The 15,200-nt window shown below is 36.0% G+C and overlaps 1 protein-coding gene and 1 long non-coding RNA gene across 6 annotated transcripts in view; one reads left to right on the top strand and one right to left on the bottom strand.

Annotated features, from left to right (window-relative positions):
* src (SRC proto-oncogene, non-receptor tyrosine kinase) overlaps positions 1 to 15,200 on the bottom strand; it is a 108,217-nt gene that overhangs the window by 43,935 nt on the left and 49,082 nt on the right. The window contains exon 1 of one of the 5 annotated variants that reach the window (XM_088651661.1): positions 4,446 to 5,656. The gene's annotated coding sequence lies outside the window, so the exon portion shown is untranslated. 5 annotated transcript variants of the gene reach the window in all.
* LOC147838272 (uncharacterized) lies at positions 2,543 to 3,604 on the top strand. Its single transcript, XR_015524049.1, has 3 exons — positions 2,543 to 2,675; positions 2,782 to 2,885; positions 3,454 to 3,604. It is a non-coding gene; the product is annotated as an uncharacterized LOC147838272 (long non-coding RNA).

The raw sequence follows: 15,200 nt of genomic DNA, 5'->3' as shown, positions 1-15,200 counted from the left end.
TATATCTTTTGCACATTAGTTATAGAAATTCAAACCTTTTTTTAATTCAACGTAGAAATTAATACAAATTAACTTTTAACAAATAATAACAGAATGTTATAGCCCCCAAAACGATTTGGTTACCAACATCTTTTTGGTTGTACTGCACCTTTATTTAATTTTATACAGTTAACATAGAATAGGAAAGAATATTTAATGAACATAACTGTGTGCTTAGCCAAAACATAATAAACTGGAATAAAAAGTAATTAATTAATGAAACCAAAGACTGTTAAACAGCCAACAATTATTTTATTGTCAGGGTAAATGTCTGCTTTAGACTGTTTCATGAGTATTAGGCACATGCCATCGTCTGGAGGTCACTAATCTCAGAATTATATATATATATATATATATATATATATATATATATATATATATATATATATATATATATATATATATATATATATATATATATATATAATTTTTTAATCTATATAAATAAACCACAGATTAGAGTTTTAAACAACTACATTCTAGCATGAAAAACAGTTAAAACTTCATTTTCGGACGCATATAGAGCCATTGAAGACGGGGCAATTGTCCCAATGTCTAGCCTGAAGACAGGCGCCTCTCGGTGGATACATGAGTAATGAGCGCCGTTATTGCCTGGAGGTCATAGATCTCCGCTACCGGCAAAACACACTTAAAATTACACACAATCTTTACTAACAATCCACAGATTTCAGTTTTAAAGAATTACATTCTCGCATGAAAACATGTTAAAAGTTTATTTCATTACATATTAAAAGCAATATTTATAATATTATGTGCCTTCTCATCCACCATTACAGCTTGATGCAGCTTGGTGCGAAATGAATCCTGGGACGAAAAAATAATAATTCTCAATACACTCCAAACGAACTTTATTCTTATTGTTAAAGTCAGAGATATGTAATATTTTGAATGGCAAAGAAAATAATTAACTTTATATTTCAATCAATATATTACTTTTGCACTGCTTCGGTTCAGGACTCGTGTGACATTGAATCAGATTCAGATATTTTATCAGACGTGCTCATAAGCTCATAGTCATTAACATGCAATTCGTGTACAAGCAGTACACGAACCAAGCAATATGATGAAATATTAATGAATTATAGGTCTGCGTCTTACAATATTATACAAAAAGTAATCGGTTTCAGTCGAATTCGACTCTTTACTGTTCACTTAAAAGAGCCGATTCATTGAACAGAACTGACTCGACTCGACCGCAAACAAGCGCCATCACCACAGACGCCTGCGTCGTCTCTTCACCCTACGGATTCATCCTCGGTAAGTGTTTAAATGTGACTTTTGTCCGTTAAATGATTGTTGTATGTGTATTTCTGTATAGTGCATGTCATTTAACAGGAATTTACCGAGTACTTTAGTTGTACTCGCACGTACAGGGTTTAAGCGCGCCTTTTTTTAAAACAAGAAATTAACGACGCCAGATGGTGCTTGTAGTGTTTTCTGAGGTATTAGCATAACGTTAACGTTAGTTCCTAAAAAAGGGGAATTTTCTTTAATTAACTTCTTGTTAACTGCATTTTCTGTTTCAGTACAAGTCTGAAGTAAAGGTGAAATGACTATAACGTTAACGTTAAGGTAACATTAAGCTCTGGCCTTCACTTAAGTTAACGTTACGGTTAACAGTTAGTCACCATCATGTACGTTAATTTTGTTCACTGTAACGTTAACGTTAGTTAAATAAACTAAACTCATTATGAAACAAGTCTTAACTGTTTTATTAAATGAGGCTTATAATACAATTCAGTTGTATTCTTTTAAACTAACACTAACACAGTACATATTGTATATTTCTCACTGGTGTTAATGCAGTGCTAACATTTACTAATGAGAAGTAAGTTAATTGTACAGTGTCACTAACTGTAGATTTTATTTTTTTGGTGTTCAGGTGTACCTGATAATAGCTGAAGTGTGAGGTGAGTGTAAATTCTGAGCACACAAATATAACCTAAATTCATTATCACAATCTAAACATATTATATATATATATAGAGAGAGAGAGAGAGAGAGAGTATGTGTGTGTGTGTGTGTGTGTGTGTGTGTGTGTGTGTGTGCGCGTGTTAGGTTGAGTCTTATTCTACTCTTATTATATTCATATTTTTTTGCAGCCACAGCCATTGATGTTGAAACACTGATGCTACCAATCAACCCTCGCTTGATTATTAAAGGTAATGTTGATGCCTTCCTCATTTTTCATTTTTATTAGTTTTTTTAATGTCAGGTTTTTCACAGATTTGTTGTAAGCATTTTCTTGTACAAACTCTTTTTCTTCTTCCAGAAGTTCCACCAGTACGTTACCTCTAGTCGTAGTAAATATTAGACAAAGATTTTTTTAAACTATAGTTTTTATTTTTATTAGCAATTTTACTGGGCATGTGTGTTTGTTTGCTTGGTTTTTAATAGGCAGAGCATGGAATGTCAACTTTGTTTCTACAAACAAATAAAATTATTCACAAACATCTCTAATTTAGTCTTTCTTTCCCCAGCAGTACAACATCAAACAAACTTATTCCTTGGAGGGTCGAGTGGTCATGGGACCTCACCTGGATTTCACAACTGACTTTGGATCTGGTCTGAAACTGAAGTATGCTGAAGATGCCTTTTGCACTCTGGAATTTAAGGTAATGTCTACAATAAATATTGTAACTGAGGGCTTGTTTTGGGGGGGTTAAACAAGGAATGTATAGGAGCACAAGTCATGACTCCCCTTGTCCCCTTGTAATAAAGGGGTGTGTTGCAGACTCAATTTGTTTGTCTGTGCTGGAGACCAGAGGGGAAGCTGTCTTTAAAAGGATTGGGCTCTTATACCATATGTGAAGTTACCTATTCAGGTGAGTGGATTACATTGCAAATGCATAAATAGTGGGAAATTTTTACTGGGCAGCACAAATTAAGTGAAACTCAAAAAACATTGAAAAATATTTGGAATATTTGCAAAAAAACTTGATTGAAACGAATACAACACAAGTGCTATATCACTTCAATCAAGTTTTTTTTTGCTAAATTTTCCTAATTAAATCATGAAAAATTAGCTTGATGCAACAAACATCCTGCTAGTATTCAAGAGCAAGTGCTGTGATGCATGTGTTAACTTTGCAATAAGTGTGAACCCAGCATTAGATTATAGTCTGTAAACAGAAGGTGTAAATCAAATCAACTGTTTTAAAATGCTCTGCCTAGGTTATTAAAATCACTATTTGTTGTTGGACTGTTCTTGATTGTGTGTTTGTGATGGAAATGTTTTTCAGATGTTTTTGTTTAAATGATTGCAGTTTGACTGAGCTACAGTATTGTCAGCATGTTCAAACTGAGCTAACAGTAATTTTGCTCTCTGGTGCAGCAGTAGTGTCCCAGTAGTGTTGTATGAAGCTAACTGTTTGTCTGCCCTTTTGCTTATAGGTGCTTTTTGGGCACCAGTTTGGAGATGGAAGACAGACGAAGTCAAAGAAGCAGAGAAGACACATCAACCAGCAAGTGTGTAAAATTATCAGGAAAATGATTGACCTTGAATAGACGACTGCCTAATTTAGCAAGAAGTTTTGTCTCTCTCATGTATATGTGTGTGTGTGTATGTGTGTGTGTATATATATATATATATATATATATATATATATATATAATGAGAGAGAGAGAGCGCACTCTGAAGCACTGTTTTTTATATGTATGCTACATATGATGTCAGAATTTTTTTATTAATATGTTCTTATAGGATTTTTTGAGGCATCACCTTCACCTTTTGAAAGTTTTCTGAAATGTTTACACAGATGTCATTAAGCTGTTAAATAAATCTGTAAAATGTATGTGTGTTTGTTTTTATTTTGATTTTATACTCTTCTCAGATCACCCAAAAATGAAGATTCTTTCGTCATTTACGCATCCTCAGGTTGTTTGGACACAAAGAGGAATATTTGATATTTTTATTCCTGTGTTTAACAAAAACAAATCATTTTTAACAGAGCTGGAACAACCTGAGGGTGAGTAAATCAAGATAGAATTTTCATTTTTGTGTGACCTAAATTTGCTTAGAAAATTTACAGCACCAAACTGTTAAATTACAGTAATCCGGGATATAACTGTAACTTTAAAGTTAAATCAGGTATTTAAACTGCAACCTACTGCTAAATCACAGTAATCGTTTTGCAAATTCACTGTAAAATATAGTTAATTCTACAAAATAATACTGTGAAATCACAGTAACGGACTTTATTATCTACTGTAAAGTTACAATATATGGTTGTAATTTCACAATAATTTAATGTGACAAAACCACAGTAAATTACTGTGAACTACCTCACAATAATTTACTGTGAATTTACATACAGTAATTTACTGTGAAAGTAATGCAATTATTAGCCAGTAATTTACTGTGAATTTAGGGTCAAATTTTTTACAGTGTAATATTACAATAATAAATTAAATAGTCAGAGCCAATAGCCTTTTGGTTAGTGCATGAACATATATTACTAATGTGCTTCAGATTTCCCAAGCTCACTTCACGTCTACAGTTGAAACCAGAAGTTCACATACACTCAAAAAAAGGAACATAGCCATTTAAAAAAAAATGTCTGATGGTAAATTATACTAAATGTTTACTATTTTAGGTCCGTTAGGATTACCTAAATGATTTTACATTTGCTAAATGCCAGAATAAAGAGAGAACCTTTTTTGAGAATTTTGTATTAATTTCTAGACAGTCAAAAGTTTACAAACATTTCCTTGGTATTTTTTTAGCTTTAGCTTTGCTATAACTTTAGTCAAATGTTTTGGGCCTCCTTCCACAAGCTTCTCATAATAGTTTGAAGGAATTTTGGCCCATTCCTCCTGACAGAATTGGTGTAACCGAGTCAGATTTGTTGGCTGTCTTGCTCACACAAGCTTTTTCAACTCTGCCTACAAATTTTCTACAGGATTGAGGTCAGGGCTCTGTGATGGCCACTCCAAAACATTTGCTCTGTTATCCATAAAGCACATTTTAACTAAATTGGCAGTATGCTTAGGGTCATGGTCTGTTTGGAAGACCCATTTGTGGCCAAGTTTTAATTTCCTGGCTGATGTCTTGAGATGTTTCTTCAGTATTTCTACATAATGTTTTTTCTTCATGATGCTATCTATCCTGTGAAGTGGACCAGTCCCTCCTGCAGCAAAACAGCCCCACAACATGATGTTGCCACCCCCATACTTCACAGTTGGGATGGTGTTCCTAGGCAGTTGGGATGGTGTTCCTAGGCTTGTAAGCTTCCCCCTTTGTCCTCCAAATGTAACACTGGTCATTATTGCCAAACAGTTCAAACTTAGTTCCATCAGACCACAGGACATGTCTCCAAAAATAAGTCTTTTTCCCAGTGTAATTTAGCAAATTGTAATCTGGCTTTTTGGTTGATTCTGGCTTGTTGATTTTCCCATGTTGTCACAAAAGGAAGCAGTGTGTTTGAGGTTTTTCTTAAATACTATTCTACAGTTGTGCCTCCAAAAAATTCAAATGTTGTCAATTAGCCAATCAGAAACTTCCAAAACCTTGACATCATCATCTGAGCTTTTTCAGAGGCATAATAATCTCATTGTATGTAAACTTGACTTTCAAGAAAAGTTATAACAATTTCTCAAAACATTCTCTCTCATTATTCTGCTATTAAGCAAAACAGAAACACATTTGATAATCCTAACTTAACTAAAAGAGAAATAGTTTAGTCGCATTAACATCTGACTTTATTTTAAATGTATGGTTTTATACAGTGCATGTAAACTTCTGGTTTCAACTGTATCTATTGTGCTGTCAAAGAAATCTAAAACTTTAATAAAATAGATTTATAAATATGTTTTTAAAAAGCACACATTCAAAAACATTTACAAAACACAAAACTACTATAAATAAAACTGTATTTATTTAAATCAGCCCCTAAATGACTCTAAAATAACATATTGTGAGTTAATGAGGAAGAAAATTGAAACTATGCGGTTAAACAATGCATGCTAATAAATGCTGGGTTATTTCAACCAAGTTCTGGGTGTAATCCACTTGTTAAGTGTGACGTCAAATGAATCGGCTTCCGTGTCCAAGCGCTCTATTCAACTGAATGGGGAGACTCACAAATGGTAATAATAAAAGTTTACAAAGTGATTTAATGCTTTCGAAAATCACGAACGTAGTATATATGTCCATGCCTAATATCCGATGGCCAGAAAGTGATTAATTTTTTTTATAAATTGTAAAATTTTTGGTATTTGTTATGCAGCAAGCCCAGAGATTGTTGTGTACACTATGATTTTATATATAATTAACTTTAATGTGTGATAGGAATAAAAGGTGATCATAAACGAATGATTTCTCCACTCAAATGAATGGCGGCTTGGACCCGGAAACAGTATTACATACGTCACCATCATGTCACCACTTAACAAGCGGATAAGAACTAATCCAACTGCTGGATTAACTTTTTTAATTAAATGAATAGGAACAAATTTAACCCAATGTTTGGGTTAGACAACATTTAACCCAATTTAGGTTTAAATAACCCAGCATTTCTTGGAGTGTAGCCAGGCATCGATCTTATGTGTCATAAATTAGTAAAAGGACCTTGGAAATGTGTAATAATCATGCAGAATGGAAATGCAAGTTTACTAAATAAATAAATAGCTGTTTGGTTATTGGTACAAAATCCCCCTAGACTTAAATGGATGATTCACCCAAAAATCTATAATATAATATAATATAATATAATATAATATAATATAATATAATATAATATAATATAATATAATATAACTTAATATAAAATAACATGTTCTCCCTAGGTTCGCGTGGGTTTCCTCCGTGTGCTCCATTTTCTCCCACAAGTCCAAAGACATGCGGTACAGGTGAATTAGGTAATTGACTGTACTGTATTTGTGTGAATGAGTGTGTGTGGATGTTTCCCAGTGATGGGTTGCTGCTGGAAACGCATCCGCTGCATAAAAACAAACTTGGTAAGGACTAGAACCAGTGAAGTTCCTGCTGTGAGGCAACAGTGCTAACAACTGGGCCACCGTGCCACCCATCTAAGAAAGGAGGAGGAGTAGGGGTGAAAGAAGGGATTCTTCAAAGCAAAGATGGCTGTTATATGGAACTTAGGGAATTTATAGCGGCTTAGGAATCGTCTAATTGGTGAATCGTAAATTGAATAAATGCGGGACCAGCCGCAAGCAATCATAAGCACGTGATCCTCTCGAAATTAGTTTATAAATAAACTTCACAAAATGCAATAGTGACTAGTTATCCAACATTTTTCAAAATATCTTCTTTTGTGTTCAACAAAACATGTTGAAAACTCAAACAGGTTTGTGATGAAATTATGTCTGAAGATTTGCGTAAACTAACCCTTTATAGTAGCATCAAAAATATTAGGAAGAAGAGTGAGGGAATATTACACTATGATTAAAGATTATTCCTTTGGTTTGTATTCAGTAATATCCACCAATGAGTCATTCTCAATAACATGAGGAATGTAGTGTATATTAAAAACAAGATGCAAAAATGCTGAGCATCAGGGGTTCTGCCTTAGCAAACACTAATAATAAAGAGACAGAAAGTCCCAAAAGCATGTGAAAGACTGAAGAATGTTTGGTATGTGCCTGTCAGTTGAGGCAGACAGAGCTGATCAAAGGAGAAACGTTTACAGAAAGCAAGTGGCCAGAGTTTGTGCGAGCCACAGAAGCCTGAGGTTGTGTTTAGTGCACTTTAACCTCACTTTAGTCCAGTTCAGCAGCGCTCAGCTGTTTCCTCTCACATACCAGTGACAGCCGCCGCAATATGATCCCCCCGGACCCCCAACACGCACACACACACACACACAACCATATAGAGAGAGATGCACACAAAGACATGCACATACAGACATACACACACACACACGTCAATGTGCATGTGTCTGTCTACACTGTGTGTGTTTGTGTTTGTTTCTCTCTCTTTTTGTCTTTGTGTGTGTGTGCACGGGTGTGTGTCTCTGTGTGTTTTTGTGTTTGTCTCTCCGTGTGGTTGTGCATGTGTGTGTATGCGTACATGTGTGTGTATGTGTGTATGTCTGTGTATCTCTCTTTCTATGCGTGTCTGTCTGTCTGTTTTTTTTGTGCGTGTATGTCTGTGTGTCTCTCTATGTGTGTGTCTGTCTGTCTGTCTTTTTTGTGCGTTTATGTCTGAGTGTGTGTGTGTGCGTGTGTGTGTTTGCCAGCATGCACACATTCTTTGAGGGAGAAACAGAGATGCTTTCCCATCCACCCACCCACACACACACACACACACACACACACACACACACACACACACACACACACACACACACACACACACACACACACACACACACACACACACACACACACACACACACACACACACACACACACACACACACACACACACACACACACACACACACACACACACACACACACACACACACACACACACACACACACACACTTCCATACAGTCCTTAAAGGGATAGTTCACAAAAAAAGAGAGTTTTGCTGTTAATTTCCTTTTCCTCAGTTCATCCAAGGGGTAGGGCACTTTTGTCTTGCTTTAACAGAACATTACGAAAGGTTTTAGCTGAAATCTTGGCCCTTGGCGATTCCTAGAATGCAAGTCAACAGCTTTCAGTACTTTAGATGATAAAAAACACACACACATAAAGGAATACAACAGCGAGACAAACTGAAATAAAATCACAATCACGATTAATCAAAGATGTGAATCTCATGTACATCTTGTCAGGGAAACACGAGTTGTGTGATCAGTAGTAATTCTCTGAAGGCCAGAGTCTTCTATGTGGAGTGAACCATATTTACAATAAGCTACTATTACTGCTCTTTAATTTCCCAGAGATGGGTTGCGTAAAAACTTGCTGGATAAGCTGGCAGTTCATTCCGCTGTGGCGACCCCGGATTAATAAAGGGACTAAGCCGACAAAAAAAATGAATGAATAAATGAATAGTATTTTTTTAAGTACTTGGATAACAAATGCTATTTTACCGCACACACACACAAATCAAGTCAACAAACAGCTGACATCACATATGTCCTTATGCAACAGGGATCTCACCCTCCTGACTGTCGTAAACCCATTTAGGACCATTTGTTGTGCAGGGAATTAAAGGTTATAAATAACGTCGTAAAAAAATTTCAGTTTCTTAAACAAACAGCTCTTCATTTATTTAGTAGAATTTCATTTCTAGCGCCATTTTCAACATTTATTCTAATTTTTCCTGTAAGAAATGCTTTATAAAAATAGGTAAATGAAAACAGATACTGATGAGCAGTGCTGTGTGTAAAAGTTGAATTTTTTTTAAAGGGGACCTATTTATGCCATTTTTACAAGAAAAAAATAAGTGTAAAATAAGAATGTATATGTAAAGATTCAGCTTAAAATAACCCACAAATTATGTTTTAGAACTGAAACTGCACCTTTTAGGCTTTAATTTAAATTGTGATGTTTTGGTGACTGTCGCTGTGCTCTTTTTGAAAGAGGGCGGAGCTACAAATGTGTGTCAGCATGTGTCAGCATGGTAGCAGAACTGTATCCTAATGATCACAAGTACTGCGGAAGACCGACTGGAATCCACATTGACCCAAGATTCTCACAAAAATCAGTCAAGTTTGGTGAAGGAATAATCATGGTTTTGGGTTACATTCAGTATGAGGGAATAAAAGAGATCTGCAGAGTGGATGGCAACATCAACAGCCTGAGGTATCAAGACATTTGTGCTGCCCATTGCATTACAAACCACAGGAGAGGGCGAATTCTTCAGCAGGATAGCGCTCATTCTCATACTTCAGCCTCCACATCAAAGTTCCCGAAAGCAAAGATGATCAAGGTGCTCCAGGATTGGCCAGCCCAGTTACCAGATATGAACATTATTGAGCATGTCTGGGGTAAGATGAAGGAAGAGGCATTGAAGATGAATTCAAAGAATCTTGATGAACTCTGGGAGTCCTGCAAGAACGCTTTCTTTGCCATTCCAGATGACTTTATTAATTTATTAAGTGATTTGAGTCACTGCAGAGATGTATGGATGCAGTCCTCTAAGCTCATGATGGAGTCAGACACAATATTCATTCTGTTTCCACTGCAGCATGACTTTATATTCTATACTGGACATTATTTCTGTTAAGTGACAAGACTTGTGTTAAAGTCAGACCCTACTGTCCTAATTAAATCATTAAAATGGCCTTTGCCATTCATATAAGCCATTTCTGATATCAAATGATCAACTAGAAGACAAGTTATTATTTGCTGTTCCTAAAACTTGGATAGGCGACAAGACTTTTGTCTAGTAGTATAGTCACTGACATTATCTTCAGCAGGTATGTAGCGAAAACTCTAATGGCAGATGGCTGCTTCTCACTCAGGGCTGTCTATGCTAATGAGGGGAAGATCGTCACTAATGGGCGGGGCTTTTTTCTGATGACACATATAAAGGGAGAATGTCAAGGCAGAATGTCAATCAAAGTGCTTCTGCAGACTGTTTTCATAATTATAAAAAATAGAATAAATACATTTTAACCATTTGAGGCTGGCTATATTCACATACTGTTGCCACACAACTGTATTTAAACCCACTATAAAAGTCATATTTCCCTAATAGGTCCACAAGAAAATGCAAAAGCTCATGTGTGAGGCACTACAAAAGACACAAGATATGTACATAAAGGTCAATCAAGCACATGTTTACACTGAATAAGAATGGAAAAGCAGGGCATTTGAACAGAAAATTGCATGCATTCTGTGTGAATGGCCCCTTAGAGCGTTCACCAGCCAATCAGATTCAAGCATTTAACAGCCATGTATTAGTGACCTTATTCTTGACGTACGAGCAGGCACAGCCATTGCAATCTTTTAGCGTCCTCATTCTCTCACATTAAATTTTAGGCGTTAAAACAGCTTGTTATGCTGCTTGATGTTCATTCATTCATTTTTCTTTGGCTTAGTCCCTTTATTCATCAGGGGTCGCCACAGCGGAATGAACCGCCAACTATTCTAGCATATGTTTTACACAGCGGATGCCCTTCCAGCTGCAACCCAGTAGTGGGAAACATTCATACACACTCATTCACAATCATACACTGTAGCCAATTTAGCTTACCCGATTCACTTATAGCGCATGTGTTTGGATTGTGGGGGAAAACGGAGCACCCGGAGGAAACCCACACCAACATGGGAGCAGCACATGCCAACTCCACACAGAGCTCACTTCCACATTGCAGAATAAGCTCAATCTGATCAATAAAATCAATAAAAGTAAGAATCTTCATTTAATGACCCCTTTAATGCTCCATGCCTGTGTAAAACAAGCCCACACTTGCCCACAGGCTGAAAAATTCTCCTCAGCAAAATCCTCTTTTCCCAGAAACCCCGGCGGACAGGCTGCTCTGGGTGAAGCGTTTCTCTTGCAGGAGCAGTTTCAGGCCCGGTGGAGTGGAAATAATGCGAGTTGAGCGGTGTGAATGCGGGGTCAGAGCGCGGCCGAGGCCCCGCAGGAGCTGCAGTCATTCTCAATGGAGACCCGCACACTTCAGGTTCACTAGCAGAGCTATGAACCGTACCGTCACAAGACTGGAGTTATGAGGAGCGCTCTGATATGATCCATACAGACTGTCAAATTATGGGAAATTTAAGATGTGGAATGTGGAAATGAAGGTCTGCTCATGTTGATTTTAATGCAGGGGAATGATGTGCTTACAACAAGGTCTTCTGTGATTTTCTTTACTCTTTAAAATATTATAAGAAATGCCTTTGAATGAACCGTTCAGGACAAAAACAAAGCAATTAAAGTAATTACAGCATAAAGTAAAATAATTTTAATAATCTTTTAAAGACAAAAAAAATTAAATAACTAACTAAATTAAAAACTAAACTAAACAAAAATAAAAAAATACACAAAATAAATGAATAAAAAACTTAATAAATAAAAAACTGTGGTGTAAATCATTTTAAAAGACCAAAAACAAAATAACTAAATAGAAAAAAGCACAAAAAACTAAACGAAAAAAATTTTAATACAGCAAAATAAAAAAGTAACAAAAGAAACTTAAAAAAACTGATGAAATTTGTATAAATAATTGGATGTTGTATGAGGCCAAACACAAAATAACTAATAATAATAATAAAAACTAAACGAAAAAAAATACAACAAAGTAATAAATTTAACTAAATAACATAACTAATTAACATACAATGAATTCAATTAAAAAGTACAGATGGACCAATATGGATTTGGATAATTGATAGCTCTTAAGATTTTTAGGCCGATAACCGATATACTATGGCCAATAAATATAAATATTTCAAAATGTTATATTTTTGTACAGTAAACAACAGATTTTTTAAAAATTTCATAAAAGTTTGATCTGATCTTATGAACCGAATAGCCTACTCAAAGCAAAAAAAAGCAATCATTTCAAAATTGCAAGCTGATTATAGAGACTTACTGTATATTCATGATTTCACATAAATCAGCATACCAAAAATAAATTATTTCCTTTACATGGCACAGAAAAAAACTAAATACAACTAAAACTAAAAACACGACAAAATAAATAAACAAATAAATAAATGAATAAGAAATCAAATTCTCTCAACAAAACAACATAAAAGCATAAGACGGCAAAACAAAATAGTTGGAACGAAATGACCTCTCTGGAGAATAACGGTCAACCAGAGGAAGTACCATTCATTACAAAAATATTCAAATACATACATCCTCCACCCATAAATTAATGAAATAACTGTGACATCACACTGTGTGGCCACTGAAAGGTAAGAAAAAGGGAAAGACAGGGTCGTAACAATATATATATACACACACACACACACACACACACACACACACAGTTGAAGTTAGAATTATTAGCCCCCCCCATAGAATTAATTTTTTTTTCTTTTTTAAATATTTCCTAAATTACGTTTAACAGTGAAAGGAAATTTACAGAGTAGATCCTCAACTATACGGGCTCCAAATGATCTCATTTATGTGTGCTGCTGTTCCTCCACTTAGTGTCAAGGGAAATCCAGCATCCTGAAATGTGTTTTTAGACCAATTAATGCAGCTCTAACTGTAAATACTGACAACATTAAACCACAGCGAGGTGAATCAGGGTGATCTCTGGGTAATCAAAGAGCAACTCATGCAGAACTAATGTCCAGCCACAACAAAAACTGTCATTAAACACACAGAAAGCACGCGAGGTGGGAATGTTTGGCTGTAATTGAAGAAGGGCCGTGGTGACTCAGTGGTTAGCACTGTCGCCTCATAGCAAGAAGGTCGCTGGTTCGAGTCCCGGCTGGGTTAGTTGATGTTTCTGCGTGGAGTTTGCATGTTCTCTTGGTGTTGGCGTGGGTTTCCCCCACAGTCCAAACACATGTGCTACAGGTGAATGAGGTAAACAAAATTAGCCGTAGTGTATGAGTGTGTGTGTAAAAGTGAGAGTGTATGGGTGATACCCATTAACGGGTTGCAGCTGAAAGGGTATAAAACATATGCTGGATAAGTTGGCTCTGTGGTCCTCTGTGGTGACCTCTGATGAATAAAGGGACTAAGACGAAGAAAAATGAATGAATGAATGAATAAGGGTCTCCCTAAACGACCCTATTGAGGTTTGGGATGTGATGAATGATCGTCGGAAGAAATCGAGAACAGTATTGTGACATTATGTAAAGCATCATTGATTAATGGTAAACAGCAGCTGGAAACAGGACGTGCATTCGCTGAACTCATGAAGTGTTGTGTCAGTGTCTCATGAAGGCTAGCTGACAGATAATGTCATTAGGAAGCAATGTTTTAGCGAAAGGACTGTAAAACTACACAGCAACACCAAGAGCACAGTGACTATGCATATATATATATATATATATATATATATATATATATATATATATGTGTGTGTGTGTGTGTGTGTGTGTGTGTGTGTATATATTATTTATATTTATATTTATATATATATATTTATAAATATATGTATATATATATATATATATATATATATATATATATATATATATACACACACACACACACACACACACACACACATACATATACATATATATATACAGTTATGTTACTTCTAACTGTCATGTTTGTGGCGTATAAGGTGTGCGACCGTCTTAAGGATGGAGTCTGCTTTAGCTTTGTGGATCAGTGACTGCAGGATAAAGAACATTATGTTGGATGGCAACATTATCTGCACTATAGCTAAAAAGCTTTATGAACCTTTTGCTGACATCAATGTATGTTTGCGCCTGACAACAGGTTTTGATCTTTGGTTTCATTCTGTAATACTGGACGTATGTTTCTACGAAAGTTTGAACTTTAAGAGTGTTTAAACAAGAGAGAAAAGTGTGAAAATGGTTAAGCCTGTCTGAGAAAAGTGTACAAAGTGTGCAGTGAGGGGTTTCACAGTCTTGAAACGTCTATTCATTCATTTTCTTCTCGGCTTAGTCCCTTTATTAATCCAGGGTCGCCACAGCGGAACGAACCGCCAACTTATCCAGCAAGTTTTTACGCAGCGGATGCCCTTCCAGCCGCAACCCATCTCTGGGAAACATCCACACACACATTCACACACACACACACACACTCATACACTACGGACAATTTAGCCTACCCAATTCACCTGTACCGCATGTCTTTGAACTGTGGGGGAAACCGGAGCACCCGGAGGAAACCCACGCGAAGGCAGGGAGAACATGCAAACTCCACACAGAAACACCAACTGAGCCGAGGTTCGAACCAGCGACCTAGCGACCTTCTTGCTGTGAGGCGACAGCATTACCTACAGCGCCACTGCCTCGCCCTTTGAAACGTCTACAGTAATTGTAAAAAACAAAGTTGACTACTGTGCAGATTTTGCCTATTACGCGTTATTTTTAGAGATTAACTCCCGCAAATAACAGGGGACCACTGTATTCCAAGGCAAAAAAAAACCACACACACAAAATAAACATGAAAAGAAAAGAAATTGAAAAAAGTCAAGCCAAAACCCAAACCCCAACAAACCTCCCCCCAAAAGAATCAAAACGACTCAATGGAAATGAACCCAACAAGAATCAAAAATAATAATAAAAATAAATACAAATGAAATGAACATTAAGAAATAGAGAGATCATGAAAAG

The sequence above is a fragment of the Danio rerio genome, chromosome 23 (genome assembly GCF_052040795.2).
Source record: "Danio rerio strain M-AB ecotype USA chromosome 23, GRCz13ab, whole genome shotgun sequence".
Classification (NCBI taxonomy): Eukaryota; Metazoa; Chordata; class Actinopteri; order Cypriniformes; family Danionidae; genus Danio; species Danio rerio.
The sequence above is the reverse complement of the archived record's forward strand: the minus strand, read 5'-3'. Positions and strand labels throughout refer to the sequence as shown.